This window comes from Symphalangus syndactylus, chromosome 2 (genome assembly GCF_028878055.3).
Source record: "Symphalangus syndactylus isolate Jambi chromosome 2, NHGRI_mSymSyn1-v2.1_pri, whole genome shotgun sequence".
Taxonomy (NCBI): Eukaryota; Metazoa; Chordata; class Mammalia; order Primates; family Hylobatidae; genus Symphalangus; species Symphalangus syndactylus.
The window spans coordinates 72414648-72430688 of record NC_072424.2 but is presented as its reverse complement, the minus strand read 5'-3'; the positions used below and the strand labels follow the sequence as shown (position 1 = coordinate 72430688).

At 34.1% G+C, this 16041-nt stretch overlaps 1 long non-coding RNA gene across 1 annotated transcript in view; it reads left to right on the top strand.

Annotated features, from left to right (window-relative positions):
* LOC129470986 (uncharacterized) overlaps positions 1-16041 on the top strand; it is an 81430-nt gene that overhangs the window by 31114 nt on the left and 34275 nt on the right. The window contains exons 3-4 of the long non-coding RNA XR_008653455.2: positions 9345-9385; positions 12469-12492. This is a non-coding gene — a long non-coding RNA (uncharacterized lncRNA). The remainder of the gene's footprint in view (positions 1-9344; positions 9386-12468; positions 12493-16041) is intronic.

Below are 16041 nucleotides of genomic sequence, written 5' to 3'. Positions count from 1 at the left end.
AAGGAAAATTTTTCTTTGTCTTTGCTATTTTAAAATCAAAATCACTTAATATTCAATTTTAGCTGAATATAAAACTCATTTTTTATTAAAAACCTTCTTTAGTTTGCAGCGTCTTAGAAATTTTTCTTCTGTGCACAGCCACAAAACTCCCAAGAGACACTTAAATATACAAAAGAATCACTTGAATTTATCATTTTGATCTTATATGAATTCACGCTATCTTCTTCTTGTTTAGTAGATTGAAAATTTGTTGTAAAGATAAGTTAACACACTAGTAGTCCAGCACTATTAAAGTTTCCAGTAGCTTAAAATAAGTGACTTTTTTTTTCCCATAGCTTTGCCACTAACAGGCCCCAAAATCCCCACTTGGTAGTCAAGTTATAAGATGACTGTCAAGAGAAACACAATAAATATATTCAAATCTCTGCAGAATTTTTTTTCCCTTTGTCATTATTTCCATGGTCTGTAAGTCAATAAGAATATGCCGAATGCCTTTACAGCATTGTATCTTGGTGCTTTGAAGGGTGGGCTCATAGGATGTTTCATACTCTTTAATATAAACTCAGGAAAAAAGTCACTAATGCCTTCAGTAGCTTTAGGACTCTGTCAGATTTCAAACTCCGCATATTAAATCAGTTATGCTAAAGAAGAACATTTCCTAAATAGTGTTGTCAGTTCCTATTTTAAAAGAAGCTTGTTAATTCCCTTTTTCTCTGTCTCTACCTCTCTGAATGTCTCTCCTTGCTCTGCCTTAGTGATAGTAATGCCCCAAACTCCAGTTGATGTCATCATTACATTTTGGATATAAATTATTTATTTTAAATGTGACAGAAATATTTTCAAATTAAGAGATGTATTTTAAGACACTCAATTTCAAATAATCAGGTAAATGTATTAAAAATAAATGTGAGGCTGGTCATTGTGGCTCATGCCTGTAATCCCAGCACGTTAGGAGGACAAGACAGGCAGATGGCTTCAGCTCATGAGTTCAAGGCCAGCCTGGGCCACATGGCAAAACCCTGTCTCTACAAAAAGTACAAAATTAGCTGGGTGTGGTGGCACATGCCTATATTCCCAGATACACAGGAGGATGAGGTGGGAGGATGGCTTAAGCCCAGGAGGCAGAGGTTGCAGTGAGCCGAGATTGCACCACTGCCCTCCAGTCTAGGTAATAGAGACAAAACTTGTCTTAAATAAATAAACAAGTAAATAAAAACAAATATGAATTTTGGTTGTATCTTGGAGGTGCATTCTGAGGTTTTATTCTTTATGTTTTTTCTACATTTTCAATATTTTCTTCAAAGAACAGCTGTTTAATAATAATAAAATAGAAATAATTAAGCCACTAAAACAATATCATATATATAAGTACTTGATAAATTATAAATCTATATGTAAAGCTAAGGAAATATTGTAGTTTTCTTTGTATGTGTCATCATGGAATATCCAAATTACAGTTTGCAAATCATATTTTATTTCTCGAATAGGAATATTTTCGGCTTACACAAAGCATCTCAAATAGTGTCCTTAAAACTGTGTTTTATTAATCTTCTCTAGGTTTCTTTGAGATTATTACTGATATTATTATTTTGTAATAGTTTGTGGTCAGATAAAATAAAGGTAGTGATATGGTTTGGCTGTGTTCCCACTCACATTTTATCTTGAACTATCGCTCCCGTAATCCCCAGGTGTCATGGGAGGGACCCAGTGGGAGGTAATTGAATAACGGGGACATTACCTCCATGCTGTTCTCTTGATGGTAAGTGAGTTCTCATGAGATGTGATGGTTTTATAAGGGGCTTTCCCCTGACTTTGCTCTGCACTTCTTGCTCCCTCTATGTGAAAAAGACGTGTCTTCTTCCCTTTCCACCATGATTGTAGGTTTCCTGAGGCTTTCCCAGCCCTGGGGAACTGTAAGTCAATTAAACCTCTTTTCTTTATAAATTACCCATTATCAGGTAAGTCCTTATAGCAACTTGAGAATGGACAAATACAATAAATTGGTAACAGGTAATGGGGCACTGCTGTAAAGATACCTAAATATGTGGAAGCAGCTTCGGAACTGGATAACAGGCAGAGGTTGGAACAGTTGGAGGGCTCAGAAGAAGATAGGAAAATGTGGAAAGTTTGGAACTTCCAAGAGATTTGGAGGGCTCAGAAGACAGGAAGATGTGGGAAAGTTTGGAACTACCTAGAGACTTGTTGAATGGCTTTGACCAAAATGCTGATAGTAATATGGACAATAATATTGAGGTTGAGGTGGTTTCAGATGGAGATAAGGAAGCTTTTTGGAAACTGAAGTAATGGTCACTCTTGCTATGCAAAGAGACTGGTGGCACTTTCCCCTGCCCTAGAGATCTTTGGAACTTTGAACTTGAGAGAGACGATTTAGGGTATCTGTCAGAAGAAATATCTAAGTAGCAAAGCATTCAAGATGAAGCAGAACAAAAAAGTTTGAAAATTTTACAGCCTGACAATGAGATAGAAAAGAAAAAGCCATCTTCTGAGTAGAAATTCAAGTGGCTGCAGAATTTTGCATAATGAGGAGCCAAATGTTAACCTCCACGACAATGGGAAAAATGTTTCCAGGGCATGTCAGAGATCTTCACAGCAGTCTCTCCCATCACAAGCCTGGAGACATAGGATAAAAAAATGGGTTTTGTGGGCCTGGCCCAAGGCCTTGCTGTTTTTTGCAGGCTTGGGACGTGGTGCCCTGTTTCCCAGCCACTCCAACCATGGCTAAAAGGGGCCAACAGCTCAAGCCATTGCTTCAGAGAGTGCAAGCCCCAAACCTTGGCAGCTTCCATATGGTGTTGGGCCTGCAAGTGTGCAGAAGTCAAGAATTGAGTCTTGGGAACCTCTGCCTAGATTTCAGAGGATGTATGGAAATGCCTGGATGTCCAGGCCGAAGTCTGTGGCAAGGGTGGAGCCCTCATGGAGAACCTCTGCTAGGGCAGTGCAGAAGGAAAATGTGGGGTTGAAGCCCCTACAGAGTTCCCACTGGGGCACTACTTGGTGGAGCTGTGAGAAGAAGGCCACCATGCTCCAGACCTCAGAATTGTAGATCCACTAACAGTTTCCACTGCACACCTGAAAAAGCCATAGGCCGTCAATGCTAGCCCATGAAAGTGGCTGAGAGGGAGGCTGTACCTGCAAAACCACAGGGGCAGAGCTGCCCAAGGCTGAAGGAGCCCACCTCTTGTATCAGTGTGACTTGGATATGAGATATGGAGTCAAAGGGGATCATTTTGGACTTTTAAGATTTAATGATTGCCCTATCGATTTTCAGAGTTGCATGAGGTCTGTAGCCCCTTTGTTTCAGCAACTTTCTCATTTGGAATGAGTATATTTACTCAATGCCTGTACCTCCATTGTATCTATGAAGTAACTAACTTGCTTTTGATTTTATAAGCTCAAAGGTGGAAGGGACTTGCCTTGTCTCAGATGAGACTTCGAACTTGAACGTTTAAGTTAATGCTGGAATGCATTAAGACTTTGGGTAACTGTTGGGAAGGCATGATTGTATTTTGAAATGTGAGGACATAGATTTGGGAGGGTCTAGGGTTTGAATGATTTAGTTTGGTTGTGTCGCCACCTAAATCTCATCTTGAATTGTAGTTCCCATAATCCCCACATGTTGTGGGAGGGACCAAGTGGGAGGTAGTTTAATCACAGGGTGGTTATCTTCCTATAGTTTTCATGATAGTGAGTGAACTCTCCTGAGATGTGATGGTTTTATGAGAGGCCTTTCCCCAGCTTTGCTCTGCACTTCTCGCTGTCTCCATGTGAAGAAGGATGTGTTTGCTTCCCCTTCTGCCATGATTGTAAGTTTCCAGAGGCTACTCCAGCCCTGCAGATCTGTGAGTCAGTTAAACCTCTTTCCTTTATAAATTACCCAGTCTCAGGTACATAATTACAGCAGCTTGAGAATGGACTAATACAGGTGGATATGTTGATTATCTAAGGCCATGGCATGAGTCTATGGATAATGTCAGGCTCACCCTCAATATATACTTTACATTTTGTTGCCTCTATAATATTGATTAGAGATGAAATGCATCAAGGGAGCATTTATAATACTGAAAATAATTATCATGCCACTGTCCACATGTGTCAAAGAAATATACACATTCCAAGATCTTTAAGGGTAACTAAAGGAGGCGAACATTTAAACAAATTGATAATATTGATTTCATTTTTTTAAATGCATGAAGTGATTAACTTTTCAAAGCACAGTAAGGAAAAAATTAAAAAAACAAATCAGTATGCATACTTTGAGATTACAAATAAGAATTATGTGAAACTGTGAAAGATGACAGATGATAAATAAATTATATTAAAAGTCACATAGGCCTTTTTCTAACCCACCTTCTTGGAATGATTTAAATGAACAAGGAAAAACATTCCTTAGCCCTTGAGTTAAATCTTAAGACATTATTATTATTACAATTACAGAAAAACAAGCATGAAATATCAAAATATGTGAAAGAAACATATAGCTTTTTGTGCAAGATGAAGAAAATTAATAGGCAAATGCCATTGCATAATCTTTGAAAATTGTAACTTTATCAAGATTGTGGCAATAAATACTTATTCCACCAATTTAGGAAACACTGTCTACAAAATGCCAAAATTGCCCTTTCTTCTCCAAGGTGTGGAGAAAAGTGGGTTTTAAATTATGATAATTTATCTGCCTTAAAAGCCATTCCCTTACTTTTTGTTCATAGGTTAAACATGTTTATTTTTTCACATAGATTATGTCTGTTATTACTGAAACTGCTCTTCTACAGTGATCTGAAACAGATAAATTGCAGGAAGTATGGTAGAAGAAATTCATTATAAGAAAAAACATATATTTAAGTAAATAACAGCTCCCTCTATTGCACATCTAAAATAATATTTACATCCACCTTTCCTTGGTTAGATCTGTATTACAAATGGAGGTGTCCTTTCTAATGTCACAGGAAAAATGACTTCCCTGGTTTTAGTATTGATCACATTCTCTTCCTTTATTTTCATGGGTCTTCCTCCTTCAGTTATTCTTTCCCTTTCACATAGGTAAGTCTTTTGCTCTTTAGTGGTACTTACAAATATATATATATATATTTTCTCTCTTTTTTTAATTATACTTTAAGTTCTAGGGTACATGTGCACAATGTGCAGGGTTGTTACATATGTATACATGTGCCATGTTGGTGTGCTGCACCCATTAACTCGTCATTTACATTAGGTATATCTCCTAATGCTATCCCACCACCCTTCCCCCACCCCACAACAGGCCCCGGTGTGTGATGTCCCCCTTCCTATGTCCATGTGTTCTCATTGTTCAGTTCCCAACTATGAGTGAGAACATGCAGTGTTAGGTTGTTTGTCCTTGCGATAGTTTGCTGAGAATGATGGTTTCCAGCTTCATCCATGTCCCTACAAAGGACATGAATTCATACTTTTTTACGGCTGCCTAGTATTCCATGGTGTATATGTGCCACATTTTCTTAATCCAGTCTATCATTGTTGGACATTTGGGTTGGTTCCAAGTCTTTGCTATTGTGAATAGTGCCGCAATAAACGTACGTGTGCATGTGTCTTTATAGCACCAAATGTCTGTTCCTATCCTTTGCCACTTTTTCATGGAGTTGTTTGTTTTTTTCTTGTAAATTTGTTTGAGTTCATTGTAGATTCTGGATATTAGCCCTTTGTCAGATGAGTAGATTGCAAAAATTTTCTCCCATTCTATAGGTTGCCTGTTCACTCTGATGGTAGTTTCTCTTGCTGTGCAGAAGCTCTTTAGTTTAATTAGATCCCATTTGTCAATTTTGGCTTTTGTTGCCATTGCTTTTGGTGTTTTAGACATGAAGTCCTTGCCCATGCCTATGTCCTGAGTGGTATTGCCTGGGTTTTCTTCTAGGGTTTTTTATGGTTTTAGGTCTAACATTTAAGTCTTTAATCCATCTTGAATTAATTTTTGTATAATGTGTAAGGAAGGGATCCAGTTTCAGCTTTCTATATACGGCTAGCCAGTTTTTCCAGCACCATTTATTAAATAGGGAATCCTTTCCCCATTGCTTGTTTTTGTCAGGTTTGTCAAAGATCAGATGGCTTTAGATGTGTGGTATTATTTCTGAGGGCTCTGTTCTGTTCCATTGGTCTATATCTCTGTTTTGGTGCCAGTACCATGCTGTTTTGGTTACTGTAGCCTTGTGGTATAGTTTGAAGTCAGGTAGCGTGATGCCTCCAGCTTTGTTCTTTTTGCTTAGGTTTGACTTGGCAATGTGGGCTCTTTTTTGGTTCCATATAAACTTTAAAGTATTTTTTTCCAATTCTGTGAAGAAAGTCATTGGTGGCTTGATGGGGATGGCGTTGAATCTACAAATTACCTTGGGCAGTATGGCCATTTTCATGATATTGATTCTTCCTACCCATGAGCATGGAATGTTCTTCCATTTGTTTGTATCCTCTTTTATTTCATTGAGCAGTGGTTTGAAGTTCCCCTTGAAGAGATCCTTCACATCCCTTGTAAGTTGAATTCCTAGGTATTTTATTCTCTTTGAAGCAATTGTGAATGGGAGTTCACTCATGATTTGGCTCTCTGTTTGTCTGTTTTTGGTGTATAAGAATGCTTGTGATTTTTGCACATTGATTTTGTATCCTGAGACTGCTGAAGTTGCTTATCAGCTTAAGGAGATTTTGGGCTGAGACGATGGGGTTTTCTAGATATACAATTCATGTCATCTGCAAACAGGGACAATTTGACTTCCTTTCTTCCTAATTGAATGCCCTTTATTTCTTTCTCTTGCCTGATTGCCCTGGCCAGAACTTCCAACACTATGTTGAATAGGAGTGCTGAGAGAGGGCATCCCTGTCTTGTGCCAGTTTTCAAAGGGAATGCTTCCAGTTTTTGTCCATTCAGTATGATATTGGCTGTGGGGTTGTCATAAATAGCTCTTATTACTTTGAGATATGTCCCATCAATACCTAATTTGTTGAGAGTTTTTAGCATGAAGTGTTGTTGAATTTTGTCAATGGCCTTTTCTGCATCTATTGAGATAATCTTGTGGTTTTTGTCTTTGGTTCTGTTTATATGCTGGATTACCTTTATTGATTTGCATATGTTGAACCAGCCTTGCATCCCAGGGATGAAGCCCACTTGATCATGGTGGATAAGCTTTTTGATGTGCTGCTGGATTCGGTTTGCCAGTATTTTATTGAGGATTTTTGCATCAATGTTCATCAGGGATATTGGTCTAAAATTCTCTTTTTTTATTGTGTCTCTGCCAGGCTTTGGTATCAGGATGATGCTGGCCTCATAAAATGAGTTAGGGAGTATTCCCTCTTTTTCTGTTGATTGGGATAGTTTCAGAAGGAATGGTACCAGCTCATCCTTGTACCTCTGGTAGAATTTGGCTGTGAATCTGTCTGGTCCTGGACTTTTTTTGTTTGTTAGCTATTAATTATTGCCTCAATTTCAAAGCCTGTTATTGATCTATTGAGAGATTCAACTTCTTCCTGTTTTAGTCTTGGAAGGGTGTATGTGTCCAGGAATTTGTCCATTTCTTCTAGATTTTCTAGTTTATTTACATAGAGGTGTTTGTAGTATTCTCTGATGGTAGATTGTATTTCTGTGGGATCGGTGGTGATATCCCCTTTATCATTTTTTATTGTGTCTATTAGATTCTTCTCTCTTTTATTCTTTATTAGTGTTGCTAGCAGTCTGTCAATTTTGTTGATCTTTTCAAAAAACCAGATCCTGGATTTATTGATTTTTTGAAGGGTTTTTTTGTGTCTCTAACTCCTTCAGTTCTGCTCTGATCTTAGTTATTTCTTGCCTTCTGCTAGCTTTTGAATGTGTTTGCTCTTGCTTCTCTAGCTCTTTTAATTGTGATGTTAGGGTGTCAATTTTAGATCTTTCCTACTTTCTCTTGTGGACATTTAGTGCTATAAATTTCCCTCTACGGACTGCTTTAAATGTGTCCCAGAGATTCTGGTATGTTGTGTCTTTGTTCTCATTGGTTTCAAAGAACATCTTTATTTCTGCCTTCATTTCATTATGCACTCAGTAGTCATTCAGGAACAGGTTGTTCAGTTTCCATGTAGTTGAGTGGTTTTGAGTGAGTTTCTTAATCCTGAGTTCTAGTTTGATTGCATTGTTTTATTTTAAAAATACTTATATGCACAGTGCAATCAGACCACTGTGCATACAAATATTTTTAAAATAAGACAACTTGTAACAAGGGAAACAAAAATCAAAATGAGAAGCATATATAGAAAACCATACTTTTGCAAATGACTTTTCTAAGAAAACTGAATATATGTAAGACTATTTTAAAATTTTACATTTGAAGAAAAATTGAAAAATGAGAAAAAAATTGTATATATACACATTAGCTATTTATTTAACTACCATCTTAAATCTTTTCTTTTATTTCCTGGTGATAGTAGTCACTAATACATAGTCATCATTATTGCACTTTCCTCCAATCCATTCTATAATTTTACATAATTATATCTAGCCCTACATAATATCGATTATTATTTTTATTTTAATCATAAATTATATTTTGATAAAATAGTTAACAATATTCTTGTTTTCATAAACAATTGGTTTCAGCACATGTTTGTAATGATTCTTAAAAGCTAAGTGATTTTATTGCTATACACATGAAATAAACTAAATTACTTATAGCCATTTATTATTTCTAGGGGTTACTATTGTTGTCTTAACTACATATTAAGAATAAGTGCATTTCTTGGATACTAACAGACTATCAGTTTTTAAAGGACTTTTGGTGATCACTATTGGTTTTCTATGCATTCATGGGATAAAACGTACATGTTCCTCATCTCAAGTCTAATGAAATCGAATCAAGGAATGCCATGTGGGAAGTGCCATATGCATTTTCTATAGTTGAAGAATACATTGTATTACTGTCAAATTCCCTCTTGACAGCTCTACAGGTCTAGAGGTGAACTAGCTGGCTGCTTATGGACAAGCCAAGGTAGATCTTTCTGTTGTAGTGGAATTGGTTAGGACAAGATTTTATTAGGGCAAATAATGAATATATATTATTAGTGTTTTATGTAGACTGGCTGGAAGCTATGAAAGGAGAGTGCACAGGAGAGTGTCATTCTAGGTCTTTCCATGAAATGCACTTGGCAAGGAAAATAGACTCAGCAGAGTAAAGCTAGGAAATCTAGAAAGACCTCAGAGAGGGAGAGAGCCTGACCCAAAGGAGGGCACTGCTGTGAGACATGACTGGCAGTGGGGGAGTTTCTGTAAGGAACCACAAATGACTACCTGGATAGACTTGTTATGTCATCTAATTTCTCTTATTTTGTTCCATCCCTAGGCTTCCATTCTTGGAAGGTAAAGGGATAAGAAACTGTGAAGGTGAGTTACCATGAGAGATAAAGAAAAAGTAATCTAACTTACACTCTTGTTCTCAGAGTAGAGGCTTATCACTCACTACAGGGTGGAACTTAGGTTTGGAAAATACTGTAACTAGATTTTTTTATTATTATTATAAGAGACTGGCCTTTTTATTGTTGTTGTATATATATATATATATATATATATATATATATATATATATATTTGTATATTTTTTTATTTTAGATTTTTTGTGATTTAAAATAATCAGAGAAAAATGACAAGCCCTGTCAGCTTTTTAAAGTTAAAAACCTAATTCCATCAAATAAAGACTCACTAGGAAATGAATACTGTTTAATCTCATCACGCATGTTTGTTCATCTTACTGGTTTTCTACCATTTAGACATACAAGCTGCTGGTTGAGCTTTATATAACTTTGTAGGTACACGTATGAGTGCTTTTTTAAATAGATACTTAAAAGTACAATTCCTATTCTTATGCCTTAAGTTATATGACTTTTAAATTGGACTAAACATAATCAAATAGTACTCCAAAATGTTTAGAACAATTTGTACACTCACAGCAATAAATAAACATTTGTTGTTCACCATAACTTTTCCAACATTTCATGTATTTTATGATTTAAACTGGGTTTTTTAAACTATGTCTCAACGTTTTTGTTTTTCCAGTTTCACATACCATTGTTTATCTTTAATATTTTGTTTACATTTTATATCTTGTTTAAGAAAATATAGTCTTGTGCAAAAAAGTAAAATCGTTGTTAATTATTTTAAAGTTATCTCTTATTTACACTTGAATCTTCAATCCGGTTGCACTTAATTCTTGAGCCTTCTGATTTATATGACTATAAATATAAAAATTCAGTTTTCCCAATACTATGTTTGATTAGATTATATTATTCTCCTAGTTAATGTCCTCTATTTGATTATAAAACAGTTTTTAGGGTTTGATTCCACTTTGCAAAAAGTGACAAATTTTATATAGACATAGCATTAGTATCTGTGGTCATGTTTATATATACATATCCATTTAAATTAACATATATCTTCTACATATGCATTCATAAAATGCAAGTAGTAATTATTTTCTTGACTATTTTTTCTGATTTTTTACGTACAACAATAAAATATTTTAAAAGTAACTGTATATAGAATATTTAAATAATTAATATAAAAATAACCATCTTTGAATGAGAAATATATAGCATAAAAATAGTGATATATGCTTTGTCAAAACAGACATTTTTATATTATATTTAGAGTATATATTTTCTTTCTTTTAAGATTTTTTTAATCTTTTTTAAATCTTTAATCAAATTGAAATTTAATCAAATTCAATAATCAAATGATTATTGAATCAAGATTTTTTAAAGTTTTATGTCCTTTAATCATTAAGTTTAGTTCTAGAAGCCTAACCTTAATAATCAAAACCATCCACACTTATAATCCACGTTGCTCATTGCAACTGTGTTTACAAAATAAAAAACATAGATGCCCTAAATTCAAAACATCATTTTAATGATCAAGTAAAGATTGTTAATAAAGAAGATGGAAATTTATATTTAATTCAAATTAAATTTTTAAATATTTTTACTGATATGAGCAAATGTTATTAACATATCACTTATGAGAAAAATAACTTTACCCAAAATAATACACAAATTTATTAAATGAAAACAGAAAACTATAGAGTAACATAATATTTTAACTAAAAAAAGCTGAATTATATTTATCTGCACATGCTTGTTTTGGTTTGTAAAATCCTAAAGATAGACATGGAAAGGTAACAGTAAATGTTAATTTTTTTAATCTTCAGATCAAAGCTCTGGGAGAAAAAGAAATTATTAATGGAAATACACATAGTTTCCAGAGGCAAGACTAGAAGCAAAGTCTAATATTTGAAAGTGGTTATTTTGATGTCAAGGAGATAGATCATTTACTCCTTTATACATTTGCCATAATTTAAATATTTTTGTACACTTAGCACATATTTATTTTATAAACATAATTCAATTTATTTTCTTATTTGAAATAAATGTTTAAGGATAAAATAGTAATGCAGTAATGAATACTAAAAAGTGTAATACTTAGTCATACTTTTCAGGAGCAAAATTAGCTATAGAGATATATCTTAAAACATACATTTTTCTCTATGTCTAAAAAACCAGTACCCAAATTCGTAACAGTAAGCCAGTGTCACTCATGCCGCTACCAATATCAAAGTTGACAGAGAAGCCCCAGAGCCGGTGGATTGCTTCAATTATTCACCATCTACAATGAATACAAAATAACTTCTAAAAGCTTTCTGGAGATCTGTAAGATGCTGGCTATGGCTTATAGCGATATGACATTGATGATGAAGCTTGGGCAAGATAAAAGCTCAAAAATAAAAAGAATGACAAGGCATTGTTTTTTGTGGCCTTTAGTTTGGCAATTGTTTAACTATAACTGCAACAGCTGGCCACTGAAAGGACGGTATCAGGACCCCTTGAAGGGTGCTGGGATCTGATGCTATTGGCAGGCTGCCTATGTGTCTGAGATGAAATAAGCCCAGCAACTGGACGTTTCAGCAGCTGGCCAGACAAAGGATATTGTTCAGAGATTTAACAGCTGATAATTGAGCATTCTAGTAATATTTGTTGAAAAGAAAGTGGTCACCAAATGGATAATATTCGAAAACAATCAATATTCTAAAGTTTGAGAGCAGGGTTTATGAGAAGGTAAGCCAAGAAGCATGAGATTGTCATTATCTCATCTTTTTCTGAAAGACTTTCAGAAAGATTAGGTTGGAGATTTGTAGTACAAAATGAAAAGAATCATGCTTATACTCCAATCTTGAACAGGCATTTTATACAATATGACTTTCTCCTTACAAATCAATCACATTGCCCTGAAACAATCCATTTCTTCTTTATTGCTACCTCATTGTTTTTCCTAACATGGTAATATTGTGTAATATACCTCTTTAAATATTCTTTCTGTTACCTCATAAAACAAAATTGTGTCTATTTTTCATTGACTAATATATTTAACTATTTTATATCTATTTACTCAAAAACAACAACAAAAAAAACACCTGAAAGACCATTCATTCCAGATAAAACAAAGTAAGTAGTGAAAAAAAATTATACATTTAACTGATAGTAAAGATGAATTTATCTTGTTTTATGGAGATAAACTTAAATACAATAGAAAAAATACAACACCTTAAATTATTAATTTCTCTACAAATTTAGCTTTCAAAACTTAAACAATACCACATAATCATAATATTTACATTTTATGTGATGGAAAGTATATTTATTTTCATAATTAAGAATCATCATATACAGTTAGTGGTTTATAAGCCCTGGGTAACTAAAAAATGAAAATATTGAATTTGGATTTTCATGCAGATATTTCTGATTTGTTTTTGTATAAGTAGCTTTTCAAGCATTCACTAATTTAAAAAATCACTTTTGACACAAGTTCAGTATTTCAGAGTTTTCCTATAGCATTCATTAAGATACATCCCTTTTTGGAAATGTTCCATTAAAGCATAGTTGTTTGAAGAAACTGGTAAAATTTAGTTACAGCAATTTTCACTGATTTAACATGAAGAGAATTCTGACTTCTCCGAATGGGGTAGCTAATGGATTTCCCAGGACATGATGCCAAATGAAATACACAGTACAAAGTTAAGGGGCAAACAAAGATCTCATCTTATCTCACTTTATCAATTACAAGCACTTTATCAGTTACAAGCACCATATTGAAAACAAGAGTCAGAAAGTGAGAGAAGAATTATCTATTACTTTTAATAGGACATATGGACAAAATAATAAATGTGAAGACACTGACTAGAAAGAGTTCAAATCCATGAAATGGTGAGTTGAGCTCTTTAGGGTTTAATGAGCATTGAAAGAGAATATAAGCTTTGTGCAAGTGGGGTCATGTTTCACTATAAAAATGTGTGCTGGCCAACAAAAAATGAAAAAAGCCTTTCTTGCTTTCTGTTAAAAAATCCATAATCCTTAAGATATCTTAACATTTGTGAACAATGGAAGTTCCCAATAGATAATTTTCCCATTTTTTTGGTACTTTTTTGAAAAGAGATAACTCAGAATAAGTAAACTTCCAAACATTTTTAGGAAAAACCTTTTTGATAATTTTCTCCATTTCACAGAAATCCATTAAACTACATTTAAAAAACACAGTAAGAATGCATGTGTGTGTAGACTTAGCCATATGATTCTACATATATATGTACATATGTATTTACCTATATACCTCTCTACTTTCAGAATGATGATTGGTTAGCATCCAGTATTCCTAACATGATATGCTTTGAAAAAATGATTAGAAGTGTATTGCTTCACCTACTAACACCTTCTTGGTGTTAGTAGAAATAGTAATTATGAACACCAAAATTGTTTATGAATAGTTTTCTGGTAATTTATTTCCATTATTGTATTTTGATATCCTCAAAACACAAAGTCATGTAAGCAGGTTAGTATCACCATTGACTACTTCCCCTTGGTTTTTAAAGCAGTCATATTATGACCTTGCAATCAATTGGTGTTCCCATTCTCTACCTATGGCTCCCATGTTTAAAATATGATTCTATTTCTGCTTAAGTTGGATAAAGTATATATATGTGTATATATAATATATAAATTATATCATATATAATACATGTATATTATATATTATATAATATTGTGTGTGTGTGTGTGTGTGTAAGAGAGAGAGGGAGAGACAGTCTCATTCTGTTGCCCAGGCTGGAGTGCAGTGGTGCAAACTCAGATCGCTGCAACCCCCACCTCCTGGGCTCAAGGGATTCTTCTGCCTCAGCCTCCCAAGTAGCTGGGACTACAGATGCGCAACGCCACACTCAGCTATTTTTTTTTTCTTCTTTTGGTAAAGACAGGGTTTTGCCATGATGCCCAAGCTGGTCTCGAACTCCTAGGCACAAGCGATCCACCCAACTTTGCCTCTCAAAGTGTTGGAATTATAGGCATGAATCACTGTGCCCAGCCTGTGGCTGGGCCTCCCATTTTAAGCTATCCATCTGTATTTCTGCTTTGGAGAAATGTAGAGAAAATTAATGTGACTGTGAATCAAAATGATAGGTAGAAAACAGTATAATATTTGTGGCTTTTGTACTGACTTGGGTTGAAAGAAGTATCTTTACGTATATATTAAGAGAGAAAATAATGCAGTACACATTTGCCTCACAGTTTATTAGTGCATAGTTTATTAGTTTGCTTTAATGGATATATACATTATTTTATTTTCTCTATTTACTGATAAGAAAACTGGGAAAGAACATGCAGAGATAATAACCATCTCTTCCAGAGAAAAATGGACTTGAGTGAATACTCAAGTTCAAATGTTCTTTTTACTTACTGGGAGTAAATTATAATAATGAGCTAATATTTTGTGGATCTTACTAATTATAAACCAGAAAATATTTTGTTACATATAACTAATCAAAATCATTTTTCAATAAAATTTTACAGTGGAATAGAATTTGATTAAATCATCAGTCCCTTCAAATGAAGAGATGAAAATTAGGATTTGGAGAGGTATAAGTTACTAGTTAAATTCTAGCTATAGTTAGTGTCAAAGGACAATTACCACCATCTCTTAACTTATCACTGGGCTCTTTAAACTACTCTATCACTTTCTCCTCTTATCCTAAGAATATATGCTGTATAGTATAAAATATATTAGAATAGGCTATGAAATTCAGCCCCTAAATTTGAGTTTTCACTATTCTCTATTCTTCAAATGTCTAAAGGTGAATATGGTGAGCAAAATTCAGCAAAATAAAAGTCCCAAACATATATTTAATATATATTACTCAATCCAATTTACCTAGGACTCTGATAAATTTTCAATCCAAGCATCACAGGCTTGAAAATGTAATTGCTTTTAACTGCTCCCTACTCTCCCATTTTAAGCTATCCATCTGTATTTCTGCTTTGGAGAAATGTAGAGAAAATTAATGTGATTGTGAATCAAAATGATAGGTATAAAACAGTATAATATTTGTGGCTTTTGTACTGACTTTTTGGGTTGAAAGAAGAAAAATACAATAATTGAGTTTTATTTCTTGTCTTACTCCCATTCACACTTCAAAAATTATCTTCAACATTAAAAAAAGATACAAAAATCTCTAGATAACCTGTGATAAAGGGAAAATTGTTCCTTAAATCTACATGGTTAATCCTAGGCACATCTAATCAGAGATTACAATAAAGCAAAATAGATCACCATTTTGTTAGAAGTATGTCAGTGTTATTACATCCATAAATTATGATAATGACTTTTTTAAGTTTAAAATAAGGCCATTGTGATTTGTATTGAATAGCTTCTTTGAAATTATAACCCACTGTTCAAACTCTGAGAAACTACAACATAGCTTGAGTGTCAATGGTTTAATATAAAAGGAAATTCATTCTTTACCTCTATCCCTCAAAAGACATTCAAAGTCAAGAAATGTCTAACATACAACATCCTTTTCTATAGTTCCTATAGGATTAAACCCAATTTACCACAGTCTATATTGCAGAGCTTCTTATCTCCATCCCAAATGCACCTTTGTCATTTCCCAGGCCATAGTACTTTTTCTTGCCTTTTCACCCAAAATCCCTTCCTTAGCCCTTTAAAAT